This window comes from Oncorhynchus mykiss, chromosome 2 (assembly GCF_057628025.1).
Source record: "Oncorhynchus mykiss isolate SJ-2025 chromosome 2, ASM5762802v1, whole genome shotgun sequence".
NCBI classification, from domain to species: Eukaryota; Metazoa; Chordata; class Actinopteri; order Salmoniformes; family Salmonidae; genus Oncorhynchus; species Oncorhynchus mykiss.
In genome coordinates, this window is record NC_143023.1 from 36487456 (window position 1) to 36512625 (window position 25170).

A 25170-nucleotide genomic window follows, 5' to 3' on the forward strand; every position below is an offset into this window, starting at 1 on the left:
ATTTGGTAATGGTAATGGGCTTGAGGCTGTAGTCACGATTCCGGATCCGGGATGGCTCGACGCAAGAAGTTAAGTAATTCATTTGCATTTTATTGCATGACATGACATGACAAGTATTTTAACTTAATATTAGTACAGAAACCTCTGTTTGCAATTACAGAGATCATACATTTCCTGTAGTTCTTGACCAGGTTTGCACACATTGCAGCAGGGATTTTGGCCCACTCCTCCACACAGACCTTCTCCAGATCCTTCAGGTTTCGGGGCTGTTGCTGGGCAATACAGATTTTCAGCTCCCTCCAAAGATTTTCTATTGGGTTCAGGTCTGGAGACTGGCCAGGTCTGGAAGACCCAGCCACGACCCATCTTCAATGCTGAGGGAAGGAGGTTGTTGGCCAAGATCTCGCGATACGTTGCCCCATACATCCTCCCCTCAATACGGTGCAGTCGTCCTGTCCTCTTTGCAGAAAAGCATCCCGAAAGAATGATGTTTCCACCTCCATGCTTCACGGTTGGGATGGTGTTCTTGGGGTTGTACTCATCCTTCTTCTTCCTCCAAACACGGCGAGTGGAGTTTAGACCAAAAAGCTCTATTTTTGTCTCATCAGACCACATGACCTTCTCCCATTCCTCCTCTGGATCATCCAGATGGTCATTGGCAAACTTCAGACGGGCCTGGACATGCGCTGGCTTGAGCAGGGGGACCTTGCGTGCGCTGCAGGATTTTAATCCATGACGGCGTAGTGTGTTACTAATGGTTTTCTTTGAGACTGTTGTCCCAGCTCTCTTCATGTCATTGACCAGGTCCTGCCGTGTAGTTCTGGGCTGATCCCTCACCTTCCTCATGATCATTGATGCCCCACGAGGTGAGATCTTGCATGGAGCCCCAGACCGAGAGTGATTGACCGTCATCTTGAACTTCTTCCATTTTCTAATAATTGCGCCAAAAGTTGTTGCCCTCTCACCAAGCTGCTTGCCTATTGTCCTGTAGCCCATCCCAGCCTTGTGCAGGTCTACAATTGTATCCCTGATGTCCTTACACATCTCTTTGGTCTTTGCCATTGTGGAGAGGTTGGAGTCTGTTTGATTGAGTGTGTGGACAGGTGTCTTTTATACAGGTAACGAGTTCAAACAGGTGCAGTTAATACAGGTAATGAGTGGAGAACAGGAGGGCTTCTTAAAGAAAAACTAGCAGGTCTGTGAGAGCCGGAATTCTTACTGGTTGGTAGGTGATCAAATACTTATGTCATGCAATAAAATGCAAATTCATTACTTAAAAATCATACAATGTGATTTTCTGAATTTTTGTTTTAGATTCCGTCTCTCACAGTTGAAGTGTACCTATGATAAAAATTACAGACCTCTACATGCTTTGTAAGTAGGAAAACCTGCAAAATCGGCAGTGTATCAAATACTTGTTCTCCCCACTGTATATATACAGTATATATATATATATATATATATATTTATATATATATATATATATATATATATATATATATATATATATATATATATATATATATATATATATATATATATATGTACAGTGCCTTGCGAAAGTATTCGGCCCCCTTGAACTTTGCGACCTTTTGCCACATTTCAGGCTTCAAACATAAAGAAATAAAACTGTATTTTTTTGTGAAGAATCAACAACAAGTGGGACACAATCATGAAGTGGAACGACATTTATTGGATATATCAAACTGTTTTAACAAATCAAAAACTGAAAAATTGGGCGTGCAAAATGATTCAGCCCCTTTAGTTTTAGTGCAGCAAACTCTCTCCAGAAGTTCAGTGAGGATCTCTGAATGATCCAATGTTGACCTAAATGACTAATGATGATAAATACAATCCACCTGTGTGTAATCAAGTCTCCGTATAAATGCACCTGCACTGTGATAGTCTCAGAGGTCCGTTAAAAGTGCAGAGAGCATCATGAAGAACAAGGAACACACCAGGCAGGTCCGAGATACTGTTGTGAAGAAGTTTAAAGCCGGATTTGGATACAAAAAGATTTCCCAAGCTTTAAACATCCCAAGGAGCACTGTGCAAGCGATAATATTGAAATGGAAGGAGTATCAGACCACTGCAAATCTACCAAGACCTGGCCGTCCCTCTAAACTTTCAGCTCATACAAGGAGAAGACTGATCAGAGATGCAGCCAAGAGGCCCATGATCACTCTGGATGAACTGCAGAGATCTACAGCTGAGGTGGGAGACTCTGTCCATAGGACAACAATCAGTCGTATATTGCACAAATCTGGCCTTATGGAAGAGTGGCAAGAAGAAAGCCATTTCTTAAAGATATCCATAAAAAGTGTTGTTTAAAGTTTGCCACAAGCCACCTGGGAGACACACCAAACATGTGGAAGAAGGTGCTCTGGTCAGATGAAACCAAAATTGAACTTTTTGGCAACAATGCAAAACGTTATGTTTGGCGTAAAAGCAACACAGCTGAACACACCATCCCCACTGTCAAACATGGTGGTGGTAGCATCATGGTTTGAGCCTGCTTTTCTTCAGCAGGGACAGGGAAGATGGTTAAAATTGATGGGAAGATGGATGGAGCCAAATACAGGACCATTCTGGAAGAAAACCTGATGGAGTCTGCAAGAGACCTGAGACTGGGACGGAGATTTGTCTTCCAACAAGACAATGATCCAAAACATAAAGCAAAATCTACAATGGAATGGTTCAAAAATAAACATATCCAGGTGTTAGAATGGCCAAGTCAAAGTCCAGACCTGAATCCAATCGAGAATCTGTGGAAAGAACTGAAAACTGCTGTTCACAAATGCTCTCCATCCAACCTCACTGAGCTCGAGCTGTTTTGCAAGGAGGAATGGGAAAAAATGTCAGTCTCTCGATGTGCAAAACTGATAGAGACATACCCCAAGCGACTTACAGCTGTAATCGCAGCAAAAGGTGGCGCTACAAAGTATTAACTTAAGGGGGCTGAATAATTTTGCACGCCCAATTTTTCAGTTTTTGATTTGTTAAAAAAGTTTGAAATATCCAATAAAGGTCGTTCCACTTCATGATTGTGTCCCACTTGTTGTTGATTCTTCACAAAAAAATACAGTTTTATATCTTTATGTTTGAAGCCTGAAATGTGGCAAAAGGTCGCAAAGTTCAAGGGGGCCAAATACTTTCGCAAGGCACTGTATATATACACACAGTACCTGTCAAAAGGTTGGACACCTACTCATTCTATGTTTTTTCTTTATTTTTTACTATTTTCTACATTTCAGAATAATAGTGAAGACATCAAAACGATGAAATAATACATATGAAATCATGTAGTAACCAAAAAAAGTTCAACAAATCGAAACAGTTTGTATTTGAGATACTTCAAAGTAGCCCACCTTTGACTTGATGACAGCTTTGCACACTCTTGGCATTCTCTCAACCAGCTTCATGAGGTAGTCACCTGGAATGCATTTCAATTAATTTAGTTTTGATGTCTTCACTATTATTATGTATAAATAAACTATTATTATGTCCAAATAAAGAAAAACCCTTGAATGATTAGGTGTGTCCAAACTTTTGACTGTTACTGTATATACTGTATATATATGCTTGTTATTGTTATTGTGTTATTTTATTCTTTGACTATTTTCTTTTTATCTATTTGTTCATTTTTATACTTTTTAACTGCCTTGTTGGGAAAGTGCTCATAACTAAGCATTTTAAGATAATGTCTACATTTGTTGTATTCAGCGCATGTGACAAATACAGTTTGATTTGATTTCCCACACAAACACACATTCACTCAATTACACAGACACACTCACACGCAGACGCATGCACGCGTGCACGTACACACACCTCTCAACTCTACTTTGGGACATGACTGCTCCTCCTCCACCGCATTCCAGCTCGGTTTTACACCCCACAAACCCAAAACAGGGTTAGTCCAAGAGCCCCTGGGAGAACCACCACCGCCCCCTCTACTCCTGATCCTCCACCCCCATCATAGCACCCTCTCCGGGGATGGGGGAGGGGGGCGTGATGGCACTACCCTGTGTGGTGTTGGCCCCAGGCAGCACACAAGGTAACATCAAACATTTTATTATTTGTTGTGGTGTGTATGTGTGTGTGTGTGTCATTCTCCCGTGTGTGTGTCCTCAAACGCCACCACAGCCTGTTCTGTAACATCCTGTATCATTCCCTCAAGGCGAGAGAGGAGCACAGGGCCCAACTCTAGGGGCCTCACAGGGCCTCGTGGGGCCCCTCTGCAACAGACGCCACTGTGTTCAAAGGAGGTAGGTTCCTCCTCTAACCGCCATCTTGATGTCCCTATCCACATATTACTTGAAGACACTTAAACAGGGGCATGTTTATAGACTCTCTCACCTAATACACACTCCATCTCAGTTACAAGCATGTGCATGCTACACACACTCAGAGTCGTACATACACGTTCCTATGCAGCACCCACTAGACACACATTCTCACTCATCACATGCAAATATTGAAAATAAGAAAATGTTTGGAGCCCATTCATATGTTAGAGCAAACACACACGCAGATCATTATTTCCCAGTTACAGCGCCCCTGGTGCATGTGTCAGGGGTTTTGAGTGAGCATCTCCCACAGTTCCTTCATCAGAACCTTGTTTCCTTTACTTCTCTGCCCTGTATAAGTCTTCTTCCAACAGTCACTTCCCCAGTTTACACCAGGCACTCTACTCTTCAGAGAGTCAGAGACAAGCAGCTCTCTACCCACTTACTTGTGATGAATCGCGTCACACTGGCCTGAGTGGGCATGGTTGAAAAATCGGCCTGCTAAAACGGGTGGACACAACACACCGTATTGGAAAGTCCCCCCCCCCCCCCCCCCCTCAAATGAGTATCTTCTGCGCTGTCCTCCAAAGTGCATTAGGCACCGAAGAGTCATTAGTACAAATGGGTCTGTGGGTACTGTGATAGAGGAAGGAGGGGGTACAGGGGAGGCAGGGAAGGTGCATATGGCTTTCCATATGCTTCGAGCACATACACCCAAATCTCCTAGCTTGGTCCTTGTACCCTTCCCATCCCTCCACTCACCCACCCACCACCACTCGCCATTCCCGTGGAGAAGATGGGGTGCCCCCCTTCCCTCTAGCTCCTATTGCCTTCCCGCTCCTCTCCAGCAGATATGGAGGATGGAGGGAAGTGCATCCAAATTTAATAATGTATCAGAGAGAGAGAGGTAGATCTGTTCCCCACCAGCTCTGACACAGACAGATCCTAGCCACTCCATTATTTAACATTTACACACACCTTCCAGCTCATTTCTAGCTCAATATTTAATAGTGGAAAAAGGGGGGGGGGTTATGTTGAAAAGTCCCCCCCCGTTGATTTTCTCTAAGATTTTGTATTTTCGCCTAAAAAAAATCCCATGCATATGTAAATAGTTAGTTCTTTGGATATGTGTGTGTGAGAGTGGGGGGCGAGAGGGGTGAAGATGGAAGAGAAGCAAGGAGACGGGAGGAAAGACAGCCGATATCTCACAGGCGTACACACACACTTGTCAAAGTTCACACATCTTAGTCCATTACGCATGCTACCCACACAAGCTGTGCACTCCAACCCCCGTATCCCCTTCCTCCCTACACTCAGCCCCTTGAACCACCCCCTAACTCTTTTGTTCTCGGGGGATTACGTGTGTGTGTGTGTGAGTGAGTGCAGCCTGGGGAGGTGTTTGTGGTGAGGGTGAGGGGGGAGGAGTCTGGCGAGGGATGATGGGGTAGGGGGGTCTTTGGCAGAGGAGGGAAAGTCTGAGACCTGGCAAAGTGCTGGCCCGTTTTGTAAACATGGAATGGTTGCCAAGGCTTACTCAGTCACAGAACACACACACCCAATCTCTTTTGATCCCTCTCTCTCTCTCTACAACAACAAGATGCCAAAGCACAGGGATGTCCCGCAAACAAACAATGTGACTGAGTAGTATTGTTTGCTTAGGCCTCATACACGAGGGCCTATATTAAAAACTGGAAACCAAACAAGACTGTACAACCTTGTCTCTTAGAAACCATGGCCATACCATAGTCAAAACCTGCTGTCCCATTATGTACAAGCAAAACCATTATTACCAAATGCTATATGCTGTTATATTTACCCAGCACATTACCATGTATGTGGTCTCATCCTCATTAATGCATTAATTTTGTTTAATGAATTAAGCCTACCACTGTTCTGTTTACAGGCTTTTGCTTATCTACTATAACCAACAATAGCAAAACAAACTAAACAATTAATGAAGGTGTGTATGAGTTTCTTAGTGAGTGAATGGGGGTGTGTGTACATGTTTGTGTGCGTGCGTGTTTGTTTGTGTGTGTGTGTGCAGTGCAAGGTGGTTAACAGGTTAGAACCCAGTATCAATACTATGCCAGACATCACAGGAATGGGCAATTATTTGCACCTATTTGGAATTTAACTCCTGGTGCCAAACAATCGTCCATTTTCAATTAAATATTTATCACATTTTCAATTGCCTGTTTATTTGAAGCAATGTATCAATAATGATCTATTTGGGGGAGAAACTGTGTGTGTGTGTGTGTGTGTGTGTGTGCACGTGCAGCTGCTTTAATCAAACACCACAGTGACACGAGAAGCAGAAGTTGGCTGGCGACCAATGGCTCTTAACCCGACAGCTATGTCAAGTTCATGAATCATTTGTTGCGGAGGAGAGCGATGGAAGGACGAGGGGAGGAAATCGGCTCTTTATATGCAAATGCTGGCCCTGGTTTGTCAGGGCTCACCTCTTGTCCCCAGGACAACAGAAGGACCGGAGAGACTGGATCCTAGCTGCCTCCTGGAACCCAGCCACCAGGGCTGTAAATTATGCCTGAGCACCTTGAGAAGGCTTGGCAGCAAGTGACACACAAATACGTAAACACACACACACACACACACACACACACACACACACACACACACACACACACACACACACACACACACACACACACACACACACACACACACACACACACACACACTCTCTCTCTCTCGAATTCCTCTAACACACACACACACACACACACACACACAAATGTCTACTTTGCTTGCTCTCTCCCTCACGCCTTCTCTGGCTCGCTCTCCTTCTCTGGCTCTCCCTCCTTCTCTGGCTCTCTCTCCTTCTCTTGCTCTTCCTCCCTCCCCTTAGTAGTGCTCCATAAATGGACAATATATCTGATTGTCACAAAGGCAAACAAATCTACAAAGGAAAAAAAATCCATTTAAAAATTAAACCAACTTTAAAATCCCTAAGAGCATTGGTGAGAAATGTGGAATCATGATTTTAATGTGGGACTGTTCCACTTCCTATTAAGGCACAAGGCGAGACCCAGATGCAGACACAGGAGGCAGATGGTTGGAGTCTTACAATGTTTAATAATCCAAAGGGGTAGGCAATAGAATGGTCGTGGACAGGCAAAAAGGTCAAAACCAGATCAGAGTCCAGGAGGTACAGAGTGGCAGACAGGCTCGTGGTCAAGGCAGGCAGAATGGTCAGGCAGGCAGGTACAGAGTCCAGAAACAGGCAAGGGTCAAAACCGGAAGGACTAGAAAAAGGAGAATAGCAAAAAGAAGAATGGGGAAAAACACGCTGGTTGACTTGACTAAACATACAAGACGAACTGGCACAGAGAGACAGGAAACACAGGGATAAATACACTGGGGGAAAATAAGTGACACCTGGAGGGGGTGGAGACAATCATAGGGACAGGTGAAACAGATCAGGGCGTGACACTTCCTGTTGCACTTGATTTGCACTTTCTGTTGCACCTGATTGTTTGCATTTGTTTCCGTTCTGAGCATTTGTGTACAGTAGTAGTCTATTTATTTCACTGTGTCCATATTAGGACAGTCACATCCATGGAAGTTGAGTGTCAGAGTCCCTAAAATGGACACAATCATTTGGGCTACAGTGTTAGTCTGTATTTTGTAAGTACCAGGCCTAAAGCAAGGGACAGACAGTTCCTTCTCTTACACTCTCCTGATGCCTACAGTCAAACCCATGTTGGTCTGGTGACATTTACCTCCTTAGCTTGTACAGTAGCTGTAGCATGATGTACTACTGTACCCATAATGCTCTGTACAAGACATCTTGTTTTATTTTAGTAAATATAAGCTAGCGTAGTGGTGTTCCTTTTCATTTCCAATAATGTACCTTTCTGCAACTCTATCCAGTGATGTCACAGGGAGAGCTAGATAATGTGAATACATTAAATGGAAATATGTAATATGGACAAGTCCTAATATGGACACCGTATGCTAGTGTGTTTCCGTAGCTAACTCTTTTCTGTAGCACCCATCCAAAGTTACTTTGCCCTCTTCAACCTTATTCACTTTCTCTCTTTGTCCTTCCTCCTTTCTCCTTTATAATCTCTCTTTCTCTTCACTTTCTTTCTCTACTCTCTCGGTGCATTTCTGTCTTAAGCGAAGGAAACGCACATAGCATGGCATTATTGAGTGAAGAAGAAAAATCCATCCTAACAAAAGGAAGCGGAAGTAGTGGACACAGCCGTTGACAGTGTGGTGAATCAGGCATGGACGCTGATGCTGGAAGGTACAGCAACCACCCCTTCCCTCCTCACTCTCTCTCTCTAAGTCTCTACACAGTCTCTTTCTCTTTATCCCCTCTCTCTCTCTCTCTCTCTCTCCTGTTCTGCCTTTTCATCCTCTTCCGATGGAATCCATTTCACATAATTAAAGACTCAAATGAAATGGCCCCTCAGGAAAAGTGGCTTTCAGCAAGAGGAGAGAGGAAAGAGAGCAGGAGCGGGAGTGATTCAAGGAACCCTCCTACCCGGGGCCCACCCCAGGAGAAGCAGCGAGTGTCTGCTCTGCTCTGGTCTCACGGCAGATCAATATCATCTCTGTTATTAATATCAAAAGCGCATTACTTTGTTTTGTGTCTGGCCCCGCGCCAAAGCCTAGCGAGAGAGCTAGCTACGGCAGGCAGCAGCCATTCCCCTTGGCCATTTACCAGGACCATAATTTACTTTGGCGAGTTTTTAGGGTATTGTTTTGTCAGGGCCAATCAGGTCTGAGTAATAAATGATCCCGGCGGAGTGGTGGCTAGGCGGCCGTCCATGAGTGGCGCACGTGGCCAAATTCATTTCTGAAAGTTTCACGTCAATTACTCCCGTCCTTGACTGTGGGGAAGAGCGAAGGAACACTATGGGGATGGGGGTCCGGTGGAGGATGGTCAGAGGAGAGAGCATCCCCCCTCCCCACACTCCCCCTACCTCTCGCCGGGATGAGGTCACAACACAAACAACAGGGCCAGAATTAGACATGGCCCTACTTTTAATTGGCGCGTTGAATTAGAAAACGACGTGCAACGAGCCCCACAGCGAGAAACTGAAAATATTGACCACTTAAAGGAAGAGGGGGAATTGATTTTCGAGATGAACAGCAAGCTATAGCGTTTACCTCATACAGTGGGCTCACCCTGGGGAGTAAAGGCTACACACTGTTAGATCTGATAGCTACAGCTACAACAAGCGCCAATAAGGAAACCACTGTTTTACTGGAGTAGTCCTCAGTTCACATGTATAACACTTTTTACATTTTAGACCTACTGTATGGTGTATATCTGTCTCAAATGTGCTTTCTTCTTGTATGGAACATACTGTAGTCTCACTAGAGTATGTAAACAATTCTTACATATAGGCTTTTTACTTTTATGTCACCTAAACTGACATATTGGTTTATAGTCATGCTGTATGACTAGACTTTTTCTTCGCAGTCTGATTTCTGATTTATAATTAATTACGCCAGTGATTTGATTTTTTTTTTTCTTTTATTTGATTTTTTTGTTGAATTGTACCCCTTTTTCTCCCCAATTTCGTGGTATCCAATTGTTAGTAGTTACTATCTTGTCTCATCACTACAACTCCCGTACGGGCTCGGGAGAGACGAAGGTTGAAAGTCATGCGTCCTCCGATACACAACCCAACCAAGCCCAACTGCTTCTTAACACAGCGCCATCCAACCCGGAAGCCAGCCGCACCAATGTGTCGGAGGAAACACCGTGCACCTGGCAACCTTGGTTAGCGCGCACTGTGCCCGGCCCGCCACAGGATTCGCTGGTGCGCGATGAGACCGGACGACGCTAGGCCAATTGTGCGTCACACCACGGACCTCCCGGTCGTGGCCGGTTACGACAGAGCCTGGGCGCGAACCCAGAGTCTCTGGTGGCACAGCTGGCGCTGCAGTACAGCGCCCTTAACCAGTGAAGTTCAGTAGTTACATGTTCATGTCTAACACACCCAGGGATTGACAGCTGAGATTTTTAAAGTGATGGGAAATAGAGAGGTTGAAAAGAGTGTGACAGTCACAAATCTTTAGTTAGGGATATGGAGAGAGTGTGTTCTCTGTGCCAGGCTTGTGTCAACCTATTGTGTTTTATTACCCCACTTATTACAAAGCCAATAAACGACGCAGCATGGGACTTCCACTTCATATTGCTGTCATTGCGTGTGTATACACATACAGATGTAGGATCTTAATTTGACCAGTATTGTCGCAGCAAAAAAATCCTGCAGCAACCAGACTTAAACATTTAGTTCATAAGGTTGCTTGATCGGTGGTTAGACCATTAGCTAGCCAAAATGAGTCTTCGTGAAAAGTGCAATACTGTTAATTATTGTTGCAACTATAATTAGGTGTTGATTGGTCCGGATGCATGTTAAATTGACTTTTTTCTCTAGTCTTTTCTCCTTGAACACTCCATATTCATAAGTGTCAGCTGAGAACTCCATTCCCTAAATAGTTAACAGATGGCACCACGATATGTTTGCTAGATTTCTCTGAATAAGGGGACGGATGAGGAATTAGCAATTTGCCATTTGTGACCTTTATGATGACCTTCAAGAAATTCCAGAAATTGTTGACAGTGACACTCAAATCACTGAGAAAGATTAATGATGACCAGTGTCAAGAAAGGTGTTGTTGTTGTAATTAAAATCAATCTTCTAGTTTAGATTTTTACATTGAAAATGAAAAGCTCATTACGGGGAAACGACACACGCTAAAGGCTAATAATTCATCTTTGTTGCAAGAGAAACAGAAAAAGATGGACAGAATTATCATTACAAATCAAATCAAATGTTATTGGTCACATACACATGGTCAGCAGATGTTAATGCGAGTGTAGCGATATGCTTGTGCTTCTAGTTCCGACAGTGCAGTAACATCTAACAAGTAATCTAACAAATTCACAACAACTACCTTATACAGTACACCCAATTTAAGGGGATGGAATGAGAATATGTACAAATAAATATATGGATGCGCGATGGCAGTGTGGCATAGGCAAGACGAAAAAGATGGTTTAAAATACAGTATATACTGTACATATGAGATGAGTAATGTAGAATTAGTAAACATGATTAAAGTGGCATTATTTAAAGTGACTGTGATATCTTTTTAAATCCATTTATTAAAGTGGCCAGCGATTTGGGTCTGTATGTTGGAAGCAGCCACTCTATGTTAGTGATGGCTGTTTAACAGTCTGATGACCTTGAGATAGAAGTTTTTCTCTCGGTCCCAGCTTTGATACACCTGTACAGACCTCGCCTTCTGGATGATAGCAGGGTGAACAGGCAGTGGCTCGGGTGGTTGTTGTCCTTGATGATCTTATTGGCCTTCCTGTGACATTGGGTGCTGTAGGTGTCCTGGAGGGCAGGTAGTTTGCCCCCGGTGATACGTTGTGCAGACAGCACTACCTTCTGGAGAGCCTTGCGTTTTAGGGCGGTGCAGTTGCCGTACCAGGCGGTGATACAGCCCGACAGGATTCTCTCGATTGTTCATCTGTAAATTTTTTTAGGGTTTTAGGTGACAAGCAAAATCTATATTGCCTCCTGAGGTTGAAGAGGCGCTGTTGCGTCTGTGGGTGGACCATTTCAGTTTGTCCATGATGTGTACACCGAGGAACTTAAAACTTTCCACCTTCTCCACTACTGTCAAGGTCTATGTGAATAGGGGGGTGCTCCTTCTGCTGCTTGCTGATCATCTCCTTTGTTTTGTTGATATTGAGTGAGAAGTTATATTCCTGACACTACAAACCGAGGGCCCTCACCTCCTCCCTGTATGCCGTCTCATCGTTGTTGGTAATCAAGCCTACCACTGTAGTGTCATCTGCAAACATGATGATTGAGTTGGAGGTGTGCATGGCCACGCAGTCATGGGTGGACAGGGAGTACAGGAGAGGGATGAGAACACACCCTTGTGGAGCCCCAGTGTTGAGGATCATTGGGATGGAGATGTTGTTTCCTACCTTCACCAACTGGGACCAGCCCATCAGAAAATCCAGGATCCAGTTACACAGGGCAGGGTCGAGACCCAGGTTTTCAAGCTTAATGATGAGTTTGGAGGGTACTATGGTATTGAATGCTGAGCTGTAGTCAATGAACAGCATTCTTACATAGGTATTCCTCTTGTCCAGATTGTTATTGTCTGAGGCTACCCGGAACATATCCCAGTCCACGTGATCGAAGCAATCTTGAAGTGTGGAATCTGATTGGTTAGGCCAGCGTTGGATAGACCTAAGACCTGTTTTAGTTTCTGCTTATAGGAGGGGAGCAACAAGATGGAGTCATGGTTAGATTTGCCGAAGGGAGGGCGGTGTAGGGCTTTGTATGCATCGCAGAATTTAGAGTATCAGTGGTCCAGAGTTTTGCTCAAGCAGGTACTACAATCAATGTGCTGATAGAATGTAGGTAGCCTTGCTCTCAAATGAGCTTTGTTAAAATTCCCAGCTACAATAAATGCAGCCTCAGGATATATGGTTTCCAGTTTACATAGTCCAGTGAAGTTCTTTCAGGGCCATCGAGGTATCTACTTGGGGATGGATATACATGGCTGTGACTATAATCGAAGAGAATTCTCTTGGGAGATAATGCATTCGGCATTTGATTGTAAGGAATTCTAGGTCAGGTGAACAAAAGGATTTGAGTTGCTGTATGTTTTTATGATTACACCATGAGTCGTTAATCATGAGGCATACACCCCCGTCCTTCTTCTTTACAGAGAGATGTTTGTTTCTGTCGGCGCGACGCATGAAGAAACCCGGTGGCTGTACCGATATCCTGAGTGAGCCATTTTTCCGGGAAACAGAGAATGTTATAATCTCTGATATCTTTCTGGAAGGCAACTCGTGCCCTAATTTCGTCCACCTTGTCTTGAGACTGGACATTGGCGAGTAATATGCTCGGAATCAGTGGATGGTGTGCTCGCCTTCTAAGTCTTACCAGGAGGCCGCTGCATCTCCCTCTCCTGCGGCGACAACGTTGTTTTGGGGCGGCCTCTGGGATTAGATCCAATGTCCAGGGTGGAGGTCCGAACAAAGGATCCGCTTCGGGAAAGTCATATTCCTGGTCGTAATGTTGGTAAGTTGATGTCGCTCTTATATCCAATAGTTCTTCCCGGCTAAATGTAATAACACTTAAGACTTTCTGGGCTAACAATGTAAGAAATAATGCATTAAAAAAAACAAATTACTGCATAGTTTCCTAAGGACTTGAAGCGAGGCGACCATCTCTGTCGGCGCCATCTTGCAACAATTGAAGTGAGAATGCAGCGGGTCTTGATTGGAGATCTATCTGTTCTATGTTCCGAGCTGTGATGTATCCAAACTGAAACCTAGCCACACCATTAGAGTATCAACTCACTTCAAAAGACTACTAGCAAAGTAACCAAGGACTGCGGAGTATGAGTGTCCCCACAAGCTCTCCCGCTGGACAGCATAACCAACCAGCTGATGAGTTTGAAGCCAGCAAAGCTAATGAATCACTTCCAGGCCACGGTTTCTTTTTTGGGGGAAAGAGTACATCTTTGCCTGTAAACTCTGTAAATTCATAATAAAGGCAAAAATGTATTATTTACATGTTTTATACTACTGATCGAACACATTACTTTCTAAAAGTAATTATGTGATCTATTTGTTTTGTTTTAAGCCTAAATGGTGTGAAGGCCTACTCCTATCATCTATTGAACTACACACATTTATCTGTGCATTGTGTCGCAGTAGAAAGGAGGGGGCGCCGAACACAACAGGTAGACCTTAAAGAGAAATGCTTACTTACAAGCCCTTAACCAACAATGCAGTTTTAAGAAAATACTTTTAAAAAAAGTAAGAGATAAGAACAACAAATGGTTAAAGAGCAGCAGTAAATAACAATAGCGAGGCTTTACAGTGCCTTGCGAAAGTATTCGGCCCCCTTGAACTTTGCGACCTTTTGCCACATTTCAGGCTTCAAACATAAAGATAGAAAACTGTATTTTTTTGTGAAGAATCAACAACAAGTGGGACACAATCATGAAGTGGAACGACATTTATTGGATATTTCAAACTTTTTTAACAAATCAAAAACTGAAAGATTGGGCGTGCAAAATTATTCAGCCCCTTTACTTTCAGTGCAGCAAACTCTCTCCAGAAGTTCAGTGAGGATCTCTGAATGATCCAATGTTGACCTAAATGACTAATGATGATAAATACAATCCACCTGTGTGTAATCAAGTCTCCGTATAAATGCACCTGCACTGTGATAGTCTCAGAGGTCCGTTAAAAGTGCAGAGAGCATCATGAAGAACAAGGAACACACCAGGCAGGTCCGAGATACTGTTGTGAAGAAGTTTAAAGCCGGATTTGGATACAAAAAGATTTCCCAAGCTTTAAACATCCCAAGGAGCACTGTGCAAGTGATCATATTGAAATGGAAGGAGTATCAGACCACTGCAAATCTACCAACACCTGGCCGTCCCTCTAAACTTTCAGCTCATACAAGGAGAAGACTGATCAGAGATGCAGCCAAGAGGCCCATGATCACTCTGGATGAACTGCAGAGATCTACAGCTGAGGTGGGAGACTCTGTCCATAGGACAACAATCAGTCGTATATTGCACAAATCTGGCCTTTATGGAAGAGTGGCAAGAAGAAAGCCATTTCTTAAAGATATCCATAAAAAGTGTTGTTTAAAGTTTGCCACAAGCCACCTGGGAGACACACCAAACATGTGGAAGAAGGTGCTCTGGTCAGATGAAACCAAAATTGAACTTTTTGGCAACAATGCAAAACGTTATGTTTGGCGTAAAAGCAACACAGCTGAACACACCATCCCCACTGTCAAACATGGTGGTGGCAGCATCATGGTTTGGGCCTGCTTTTCTTCAGCAGGGACAGGGAAGATGGTTAAAATTGATGGGAAGATGGATGGAGCCAAATACAGGACCATTCTGGAAGAAAACCTGATGGAGTCTGCAAAAGACCTGAGACTGGGACGGAGATTTGTCTTCCAACAAGACTATGATCCAAAACATAAAGCAAAATCTACAATGGAATGGTTCAAAAATAAACATATCCAGGTGTTAGAATGGCCAAGTCAAAGTCCAGACCTGAATCCAATCGAGAATCTGTGGAAAGAACTGAAAACTGCTGTTCACAAATGCTCTCCATCCAACCTCACTGAGCTGGAGCTGTTTTGCAAGGAGGAATGGGAAAAAATTTCAGTCTCTCGATGTGCAAAACTGATAGAGACATACCCCAAGCGACTTATAGCTGTAATCGCAGCAAAAGGTGGCGCTACAAAGTATTAACTTAAGGGGGCTGAATAATTTTGCACGCCCAATTTTTCAGTTTTTGATTTGTTAAAAAAGTTTGAAATATCCAATAAATGTCGTTCCACTTCATGATTGTGTCCCACTTGTTGTTGATTCTTCACAAAAAATTACAGTTTTCTATCTTTATGTTTGAAGCCTGAAATGTGGCAAAAGGTCGCAAAGTTCAAGGGGGCCGAATACTTTCGCAAGGCACTGTATACAGGGGGTACCGGTACATAGTCAATGTGCGGGGGGGGGGGGGCACCGGTGTCAAGGTAATTGAGATAATATGTACATGTAGGTGGAGTTATTAAAGTGATTATGCATAGATAACAATAGAGAGTTGCAAATAGTCTGGGTAGCCATTTGATTAGCCGTTCAAGAGTCTTATGGCTTGGGGGTATAAGCTATTTAGGAGCCTCTTGGACCTAGACTTGGTGCTCCTGTGCCACAGAACAGTCTATGACTAGGGTGGCTGGAGTCTTTGACAATTTTTAGGGCCTTCCTCTGACACCACCTGGTATAGAGGTCCTGGATGGCAGGAAGCTTGGCCCCGGTAATGTACTGGCCGAGCAGTTGCCATACCAGGCAGTGATGCAACCCGTCAGGATGCTCTCGATGGTGGAGCTGTAAAACCTTTTGAGGATCTGAGGACCCATGCCAAATATTTTCAGTCTCCTGATGGGGAATAGATTTTGCCGTGCCCTCTTCGACTGTCTTGGTGTGCTTGGACCATGTTAGTTTATTGGTGATGTGGACGCCAAGGAACTTGAAGCTCTCAACCTGCTCCACTACAGCCCCGTCGATGACAATGGGGGCGTGTTCAGTCCTTCTTTTCCTGTAGTCCACAATCATCTCCTTTGTCTTGATCACGTTGAGGGAGAGGTTGTTATCCTTGCACCACATGGTCAGGTCTCTGACCTGCTCCCTATAGGCTGTCTCATCGTTGTCGGTGATCAGGCCTACCACTGTTGTGTCATCAGCAAACTTAATGGTGTTGGAGTCGTGCCTTGCCGTGCGGCCATGAGTGATCAGTATCGCAGTATAATGGGTGCCACCATCACACTGTTGTCCCTGTTATCACACCTTCCAGGAAAAAAATGTAAACTATGCTTTTGTCAGAAGCCAAAAAAGACAGCAATTCAAAAGCCAATGTAACCTATGCACTAACAAGGCTTTTAAGCATACCCAGCTTTGACACCTGCTAGAGTACTATAGCTTTATTGATCTACAGCATTTCAACAACAGATGTACGTACTCACGTTGGATGGGTTGATTAGGATTCAAACCTTCCCGCAAACAGCCTAACACATACTCTTAGATTAGGTTTACCACTTTAATGTACTTGGTAGTGATTTCTAGTCCAGGACTTAAAGTAAGAAAACTTCAGAACACAAGCATTTGTTACCATGTGTTTTATCGCGGTCTTTATGAATTGTCTTGGATTCAGTAGGATTGGGGAAAAAGTTACATTTCTGCATCCAAGTTGATGTTGTCAATGTTGAATAGCAGGACTATACAAACAGGTTTTGTCAGAAGCAGAGAAGGGCAGGACATTGAAGTGAGCAAAGTAACCCTACATGTGACCCAGTCGAATACACAGGTCTACTCAGATGGGAAATGGACAAGGAAGTTGCCAGCTTTAGAACATGTTTTATGTTCCTGCTATAAACTATTGAGTAATGCAACCCAATATTTTGGGGTTATGATAGGGTAAGACAGTTGTGCTCTTAAAACGTTTATAAGGTATATTATTTAAAGGGTCAAATCTGCAATTGCTACATGTTTTTTTATTTTTTTTTACTTTACATTTATTTACACACACCCATTGATTCTTGAACAACATGACTTAGAGCAGGGGTGTCAAAGTCAAATGGACGGAGGGCCAAATAAAAAAATCAGCTACAAGACGAGGGCCGGACTGTTCGAATGTTCATTGAAAAATTTTTAAATGACGCATATAGTCTAGTGAACCTAATTGAACCTACTGAAAACCTAACAAATATATTACAATATGATCAGATAAATAAAGCAATATTTTCTTATGGCTCTGTCAGTAATCTTTAATTTTCAACAGACACAAAAGACAAATTTCCTTTATATAAATATCCCCATAACATGAACATTAAATGAAAGAAACCGGTATTCAAGGCACCATCAGTAGACTATATTTTCTATTTTAGCAAAAGTGGGCTAAATTTACTTCAAAGAAAAAACAATAATAGCAATTTTCTATCATCCACTCAACTGAAATATTTTTAAAATATAATTGGATTGAAATACAAAAAAATAAAGTGCAAAAATCTATTAATCAAAAACAACACTTTGTTTAAGGAGAAGTAACATGCAGTGAAAACAAATATTACATTTTAACTTTTAAACTTGAACTGAGTAAAAACTCTAAATATGTGATTGCACAGTAATGTTCACTTGTTTGAGGTTGAGGGTGATACTTGGTGGTGTCCCATCTTTTCCACAAGTTCATCAATGTTCGGGGTAAGGCTCTGAGCTGAAGAAATCCTCAGAATTGAGTGGAGGTGTTCAGCAGTAAGTCGACTTCTGTGTGATGTTTTGTTCAGGTTCATCAAAGAAAACAGTTGTTCACACAGGTATGTGCTGCCAAACATAGACAACGTTTGAGCAGCCTGGATGCGCAGCTGGGGCATTGTGCCGGGGAGGAAACGGGCGAACTCCGCAGCACCCACTGCCGCATATTTTGCCCTCAGTGCATCATTGCATTGGAGGTCAATCAACTCCATTTGGAGGTTTGGTGGTGAGCTTTCCACGTCAACAGCAAATGGGTTACCGAGCAGTTCCAACCTGCTTTTTTGTGCTTCAAAGTCAGCAAATCGGCGTCGAAAGTCAGCGGCAAGCATACCTATTTTATCAGCCAACTGTGTGCTCGGGAACGCACTGGTAGAGAGCTTCTCTTTCATGGTCTGGCAGCTGGGAAAGTGGCTCAAATTTTCTTTCCGCATCTGCGTCTCCCACAGAGTCAGTTTGGTTTTAAATGCCTTCACTGTACTGTACATATCAGAGATGACACGATCCCGACCCTGCAGCTGCAAGTTTATTGCATTCAGATGACTCGTAATGTCACACAGAAAAGCCATTTCACACAGAAACATTTCGTCTCGGAGTTGTGTTGTGTCTTTCCCTTTGCTGTCCAAGAACAGACAAATCTCCTCACGAAGCTCGAAACATCTTTGAAGCACCTTTCCCTGGCTTAGCCATCGCACCTCTGTGTGATAAGGCAAATCACCATGCTCCGTTTCTAACTCCGTCAGAAATGCCTTGAACTGGCGGTGATTCAAACCTTTGGCTCTGATAAAGTTAACTGTGCGCGTGATGATGCTCATTACATGCTCCATTTTCAAGGCTTTACCGCACAACGCTTCCTGGTGTATGATACAATGATAAGCTGTCAGCTCACCTGTCGCGTTTTCCTCTTGCATCTTTTCCCGTATCTTCGCCACCAGTCCGCTCCTGTGTCCACACATCGCAGGTGCTCCGTCGGTTGTCAAACCCACGAGTTTTTCCCAAGGCAGCTCCATCTCATTTACACATCTTGACACCTCTTCATACAAATCATGCCCTGTAGTTGTGCCATGCATAGGACGTAAAGCCAAAAACTCCTCTGTCACGCTTAGGTTGGAGTCCACTCCGCGGATGAAAATTGACAACTGGGCAATGTCAGAAATGTCGGTGCTCTCATCCACAGCCAAGGAATATGCAATAAAATCTTTTCCCTTTTTCACAAGCTGCTCTTTTAGATTGATGGACAACTGGTCTACTCTCTCGGCAATGGTGTTTCTGCTCAGACTCACATTTAAAAAGAGTTGCCTTTTTTCTGGGCAAACTTCGTCACAAACTTTAATCATGCAGTTTTTGATGAAATCCCCCTCCGTAAATGGCCGGGCTGATTTAGCGATCTCTTCTGCCAAAATAAAACTGGCCTTGACAGCAGCCTGGCCTTGTGATTTGGCTTTTTTGAACAGAGCCTGTCGAGATTTGAGGCCTCGTTTTAATTCCTCTGCCTTTTGTAGCCTTTGTTCCATGTCCATATTCTTGTTTTTGTCCGCGTGTTTCGTTTCATAATGTCGTCTCAGATTATACTCTTTCAGTACCGCCACACTTTCTCCACACAGAAGACACACAGGTTTTCCAGCTACCTTCGTGAACATATACTCCGACTCCCACCTTGTTTGAAACCCCCGGTTCTCAGTATCCACCTTCCGTTTTGCCATTTTTGATGGGTATCTGAAAGTTAATTTTACTGTGATGCTGACGACTGCTGTGCCAATAAATATTGAAATGAAGCAGCCTACTGCTCGGTGCGTCACCTTTGCATTGTGGGAAATGTAGTATTGGTGCGTGTAAAAGATCTGCGGGCTGCCGGCTTGCTGCGGGCCGGTTCTAATAATAAATCAAGATCATCCCAGGGGCCGTAAAAAACCTTCTTGCGGGCCGGATGTGGCCCGCGGGCCTTGACTCTGACATATGTGACTTAGAGTATATTATAAATGCCTCATGAGCTTAGTCCAATTGTCGTATCCCACAAAAATGCTTGTTATACTTCATTGCTTGTAAATAATGTAATTGTAAACAACCACTGTATGGCCTTTGAATATGGTAACATTTTCATTTTGTATGCATTGCTCTATCGATAAATGTGATTGTGGTTACAGTTCTCCACCGCAAACTCCTCAGCTTTTTACCAAAACAGTTGTGGGGTATCCACTTCATTGTTTGAACTTCAGTTTGCCCCTTTAAGAACCAAGGCATACATATTAATAATATGACCACAGAACAGATTCCCAGATGCCAGATTGCACCTTAACGTTTTTAAAATGGGTGGAATGGGATCATGTCTTAAATGGAGAAAAACACATGTTTACATTTCCAAGTATATTAATGGGGTAAAATTACTCTAAGAGTATGTATTCGGCTGTTTGAAAGACGGTTTGAATCCTAATCAATCCATGCAATGTGAGCACATCTTGTTGTTGTTGAAGTACAGTAGATCAGTAAAGCTTGATCTACTGTACTGGTGTCAAAGCTGTGTATGCTGAAAAGCCTTGTTAGTGCATAGGTGAAATGAGCTTTTCAGTGAATTTATAGAAATCACAATCACAGCTCATTTACAAAGCTCAGGACAATTCTCAGCAACAAAAGAGTAATCCGATTAAGATCCTACAACTGTACGCGCACACACACACACACACACACACACACACACACACACACACACAAAACACACACACACACACACACACACACAGAACACACACACACACACACACACACACACACACACACACACACACACACTTCTACACTTGCGCTCATACAATTGTGTCATTTGCATTCAAAGAGTGACAATCCCTTTTGAAATTGCTTCTGACAATACCATCTCAAAAGATTGTGATGTGGCTGAAGATAAAATATTTAGTCTCTCCACAGGTAAAGACAAATTAAAGTAGGCCTAAGTATTCAACCTGCACTCTCTATTGGTGCACAATATTAGAGCACTACTTCTGTACACTAATGGGAGTCGTTTTCTTCTGTCCCGTTGTTCATCACATTAGGGTGACATTTTAGGAGCCCAATTCAGCCCGCTGTCCCCCCTCCCACCCCTCTCTGAGGACAGATAAAAGGTCTCACTCCGGCAATAACATATGAATATTTCAATTATAATTAAATATTCATTGGAGCCTGTTTGTTTGGTATTGTGTGTGTCCGTTGTGTCTTTTCCACATCTTATCCTCTCTCTTCCTTTGTCTTCGCTCATCTATTTTTGTCTGCATGTTTGTTCTGTTGTAATTCCTGGTTAATGTATGTTTGTTAGGGAGGAAGCTGAGCAGAGGTGAGGAGGGGAGAAGAGTTGAAACATTTAGGAAAGAGCATGATAGAAGTTAAGGGAAATGGTTAGTGTGTGTCTGTGCGTGTTTGCGACTTTGCATGCATGCATATGTGTGTGTGTGTGTGTGTGTGTGTGTGTGTGTGTGTGTGCATACGTGTGTGTGTGAGGTGATGGGGGTGTCTAAGCCTGTAACAGCTGCAGCAGGTTACGTCTCCTCCCTAACATTTGGCCTCCTACAATCAGGGTTGCAGCTTGCTTCACGCCCCATACTGATGCTCATCACCATGGGGCCCTTGGGTGCCTGTGAGGGCGCTAATTTATGCTCCTGTCAGGGTGCACAACACCAGGTGTGACAAACACGGTGCTCTGGTAAACACTCAGGTTCGCTTCCTCTCTCTGTCCAAAGTGAGAATGCGAATGAAAGAGAATGAAAGACGCTAGCCCCGCATCTACAAAGGGGAGGAAAAGAAGACAACCTGCTTCGGTAAGGTGAGATGGCCGGAGGCTAGTAGAGCGTTAAGGGCGGAGGTGGGGGAGAATGTCAACGCTAACATGCTAACATGACAGAAATAAAAGATAATCTGTTGCTCTGCCTCACCTCCAGCTAACGCGTTGGCTGCGACTGCTTAGCACAAAGCGAAGCTCCGTGGGGGAATACAGAAATACCTTGAAGCAGTAAAAGACACTTGAGACGAGAGATGAGAGACAAACGTGCCACTGCTCCGTGAGTTACGACAGCTTACTCTACGGAGTCAGAATGGACTGGGAAAGATGATTCTGACATCAAAGTGAGTTATCTCAAATACAAATTATGATCTAAGGGAGTATTTGTCCTGTCACTCAAACAGTATTGTGCACCTTGTAGGCCTTCAAATGTAACGTTGCTGTGAGCAGTCATAGTAAATGGCATGGGGAACGGTTAGAATGAGGTTTCTCACACAGTATGCCTCCCAGTTTGATACAAGACTAATGCGTCAACTTATGACCTCTGTCTAAACCCCTCTTTCTCCATCTCCCAGGGCGCCTGAGTTTCTCCACCTCATGGGGATCTGAAAAACTGTCAGCAGCAGTGATGACAACCAGGTTGAGAGCAACTTTGTCCACGACATACCTCGCCTCAAGCTTCGCCAAGAGTGACGGCGTCACAACGCTGTCTAGAATAACACATACATCTCCTTTGTATCACCTGTCGATGAACTTGCAAACACAAGATAGCTACTTTGTCAACTGTGCCAGCACCTTCACGATCAAGCCTTCACGTAATCACGTACATTAACAAGAGTAAAGAGACTTTCGACAGGCCAAATCCCATTGGCTCTCAGAAGTGTCCATCAAAGACAGTTCGCGATTCACCACCAGAATTCCCACTGATCACATCGACTTTATCCCCTTTATCCCTCCTCCTTGGGTCTGGGCTTACCAATCTATTTGCTTAATTACTTGCTTATCTGCTCAAGTATTTATTTTCTTTACTCCTCTTTAAGCGAGTTTGAGCAGGGCTCTAAAACAATCTTTAAATAGGGCTGTGCTTTCAAACAGTTCAGAGTTCCACCGTTCCTCATTAACCCACTTGGGGAAAATCATTAGGCTCCCATTAAATCATATCGCCTCCTATACCAATACGGCATCTTTCTCTCCAACAAAGGGGTGAAGGTAAAACATCGTTTTCATCAAAAGACCTTAAATCATTGTTGTGTTCCCTGCAAAGGCTTAGGGTTGTTGATGAGAGGGAATAATAACAAGTGTTTTCTTCCTTTGGTTTCCTTTGGCTTCTCAACACAGTGTTTGGAATCAGGACAAAAAGCTCACAGTGCTGACAAGTCTCTTATTAGAGCAACATAAGAGACTCCCTTATTTCACTACAGTCATAACTACAATGTTTTCCTCGCCCGCTAGAGAAATACGTGGCACAGATTAGTTCTTAGAATTGCTTAAAACATTCCTAGAAAGTCTGAATAGAAAGCTGCGGTTGTGTTGTTATGTCAAGTTTTTATTTTATTGTGACTTCATCATGCTTCCCCTTGTGTTGGAATTGACTTTAGCTTGTCCAGGGTTGTTCCCTGAGTCAAGAAGTCAAGATCCACGTTCTTTTGTCCAAAGTGTCACATTTCTGCTAAGAATGTTAGTTTGTGTGTCACTTTTCATCTTAGCAAACAATCCAATTAACATATACATGTATGTGAATCATTCTTGAATGATTGAATCAACCATTGCGACTACTGTCTACTGCAAGACCTGACAGTTACAGGTTTCTTCTCAACATAGAGACAAAATGAACAGCGGATCACATGAGGTCACCCACATTGTTATGCAGAGGCCTAGGCTTCTCTCTTCTACTTTTATCTCTCTTACTCTCTTTACCTCTCTCCTTAACTCCCCCTCCCTCTTTCTCTGTCTCTCTTTCTCTGTCTCTCTCTCTCTCTCACTTTCTCTCTGTCTTTCTAGTCAGCAGAAGATGTATGCTTGTGCCCAGGTGAAAGAGGAGAAGAGGGAGAAATCAATAGCTCGGCCTGTTTGAAGTTTTTCGGAAATACTTCCTGGGGAAGACGGTCTTGTCCTTGTCCCAAATGGCACCCTATCCCCTGTACAGCGCACTATTTTGACCAGGGCCCATAGGGTCCATAGTGCACAATATAGGGAATAGGGTGCCATTTGGTAAGCAGCTCTTGTCAGGGTGATAGATAAAGCTAGCTGTGCCGCCCTAGCAGCAGCCGTTTCGGCCAGAGGAGAGGAGAGAGAGAGCTCACCTTTTTAAGTGGGGCCCTAATAATAAAACAGAATGAATAAAACATTGAACAGAGCCATGGCTGCATTACCGTTTGCCATCCCGTTATAAATGATACCGGTGCCCCGGCGCCACTTCGGTAAAAGCCCACAGCAACGCTTTCAAAGAGGGAGAAGAGGAAAGAGAGATAGAGATAGATTGATGTGTGTGCAGTTATTCATTTATATGTTTTGGGAGCTTGAGAAAGAATGAATAAGTAAGGGAAGTAGTTTGTTGGGCGACAATCGTTCATTTGGTTCGTTGGTGCGCTACGAGTGTCAGCGTGTAGCAAGATTAGCAAAGCTAGGTGATTACCTCCCGTGGTTCTCGGGACCAGGAACTGTTCGACCTTGAGCAAAGCACTGTGGGATTGTTTTTCCGAGGAAGCAACAGGAAAGTAGATTACAGGTATCAAACATGAATTCTGAGTTCCACCTATACTTCATGATTACCTTCTATTTCTTCTCTCTCTCTCTCTCTCTCTCTCTCTCTCTCTCTCTCTCTCTTTTCTCTTGAACTTACTCTGTGTGGCTGAATCCACTCTCTCACGCTACACACACTCCACTTGCTTTTCCATATAATAGATAAATTCCCTCACAAACTCATAATTTACTTACAGGTCTAGATCAACAGTGTTATCTCTCACACTCCCTATACACCCACACCTTCTCTACACAACTTAATGAGTGTCTTCCACACGTCTCAATAAATGCAGCACTAGCTCTCACACCTCTCACACCCAGTACACCTTGTAAAGATAGACCCCTTGCTAACTCTGGCTGTGACCTGTCCATGTTGAGAGGGACATAAATCTCCCGGCAGTGTGCTGACCTCATTTGTCACGGGCTGACCGCTGCTGCCTGTCATTGACGGAACAGTGGCCACAGGGTCCAGGTCTAGCCAGGCCAGCCCCCACTGAGCCCCCGCGGACTCCACGGTGTAAGCAG

The 25170-nt window shown here is 43.7% G+C and overlaps 1 long non-coding RNA gene across 3 annotated transcripts; it reads left to right on the plus strand.

The window, feature by feature from the left end:
• Nucleotides 1-1077: 1077 nt before the first annotated feature.
• On the plus strand, nt 1078-24255 carry LOC149985087 (uncharacterized). Of its 3 annotated transcripts, none has more exons than XR_016486343.1 (4): nt 1078-1374; nt 4181-4268; nt 22064-22247; nt 22479-24255. It is a non-coding gene; the product is annotated as an uncharacterized LOC149985087 (long non-coding RNA). The 3 variants fall into 3 exon arrangements; XR_016486344.1 differs by lacking the exon at nt 1078-1374 and adding an exon at nt 3188-4057; XR_016486345.1 differs by lacking the exons at nt 1078-1374; nt 4181-4268 and adding an exon at nt 20902-21943.
• The last annotated feature ends 915 nt before the right edge of the window (nt 24256-25170 follow it).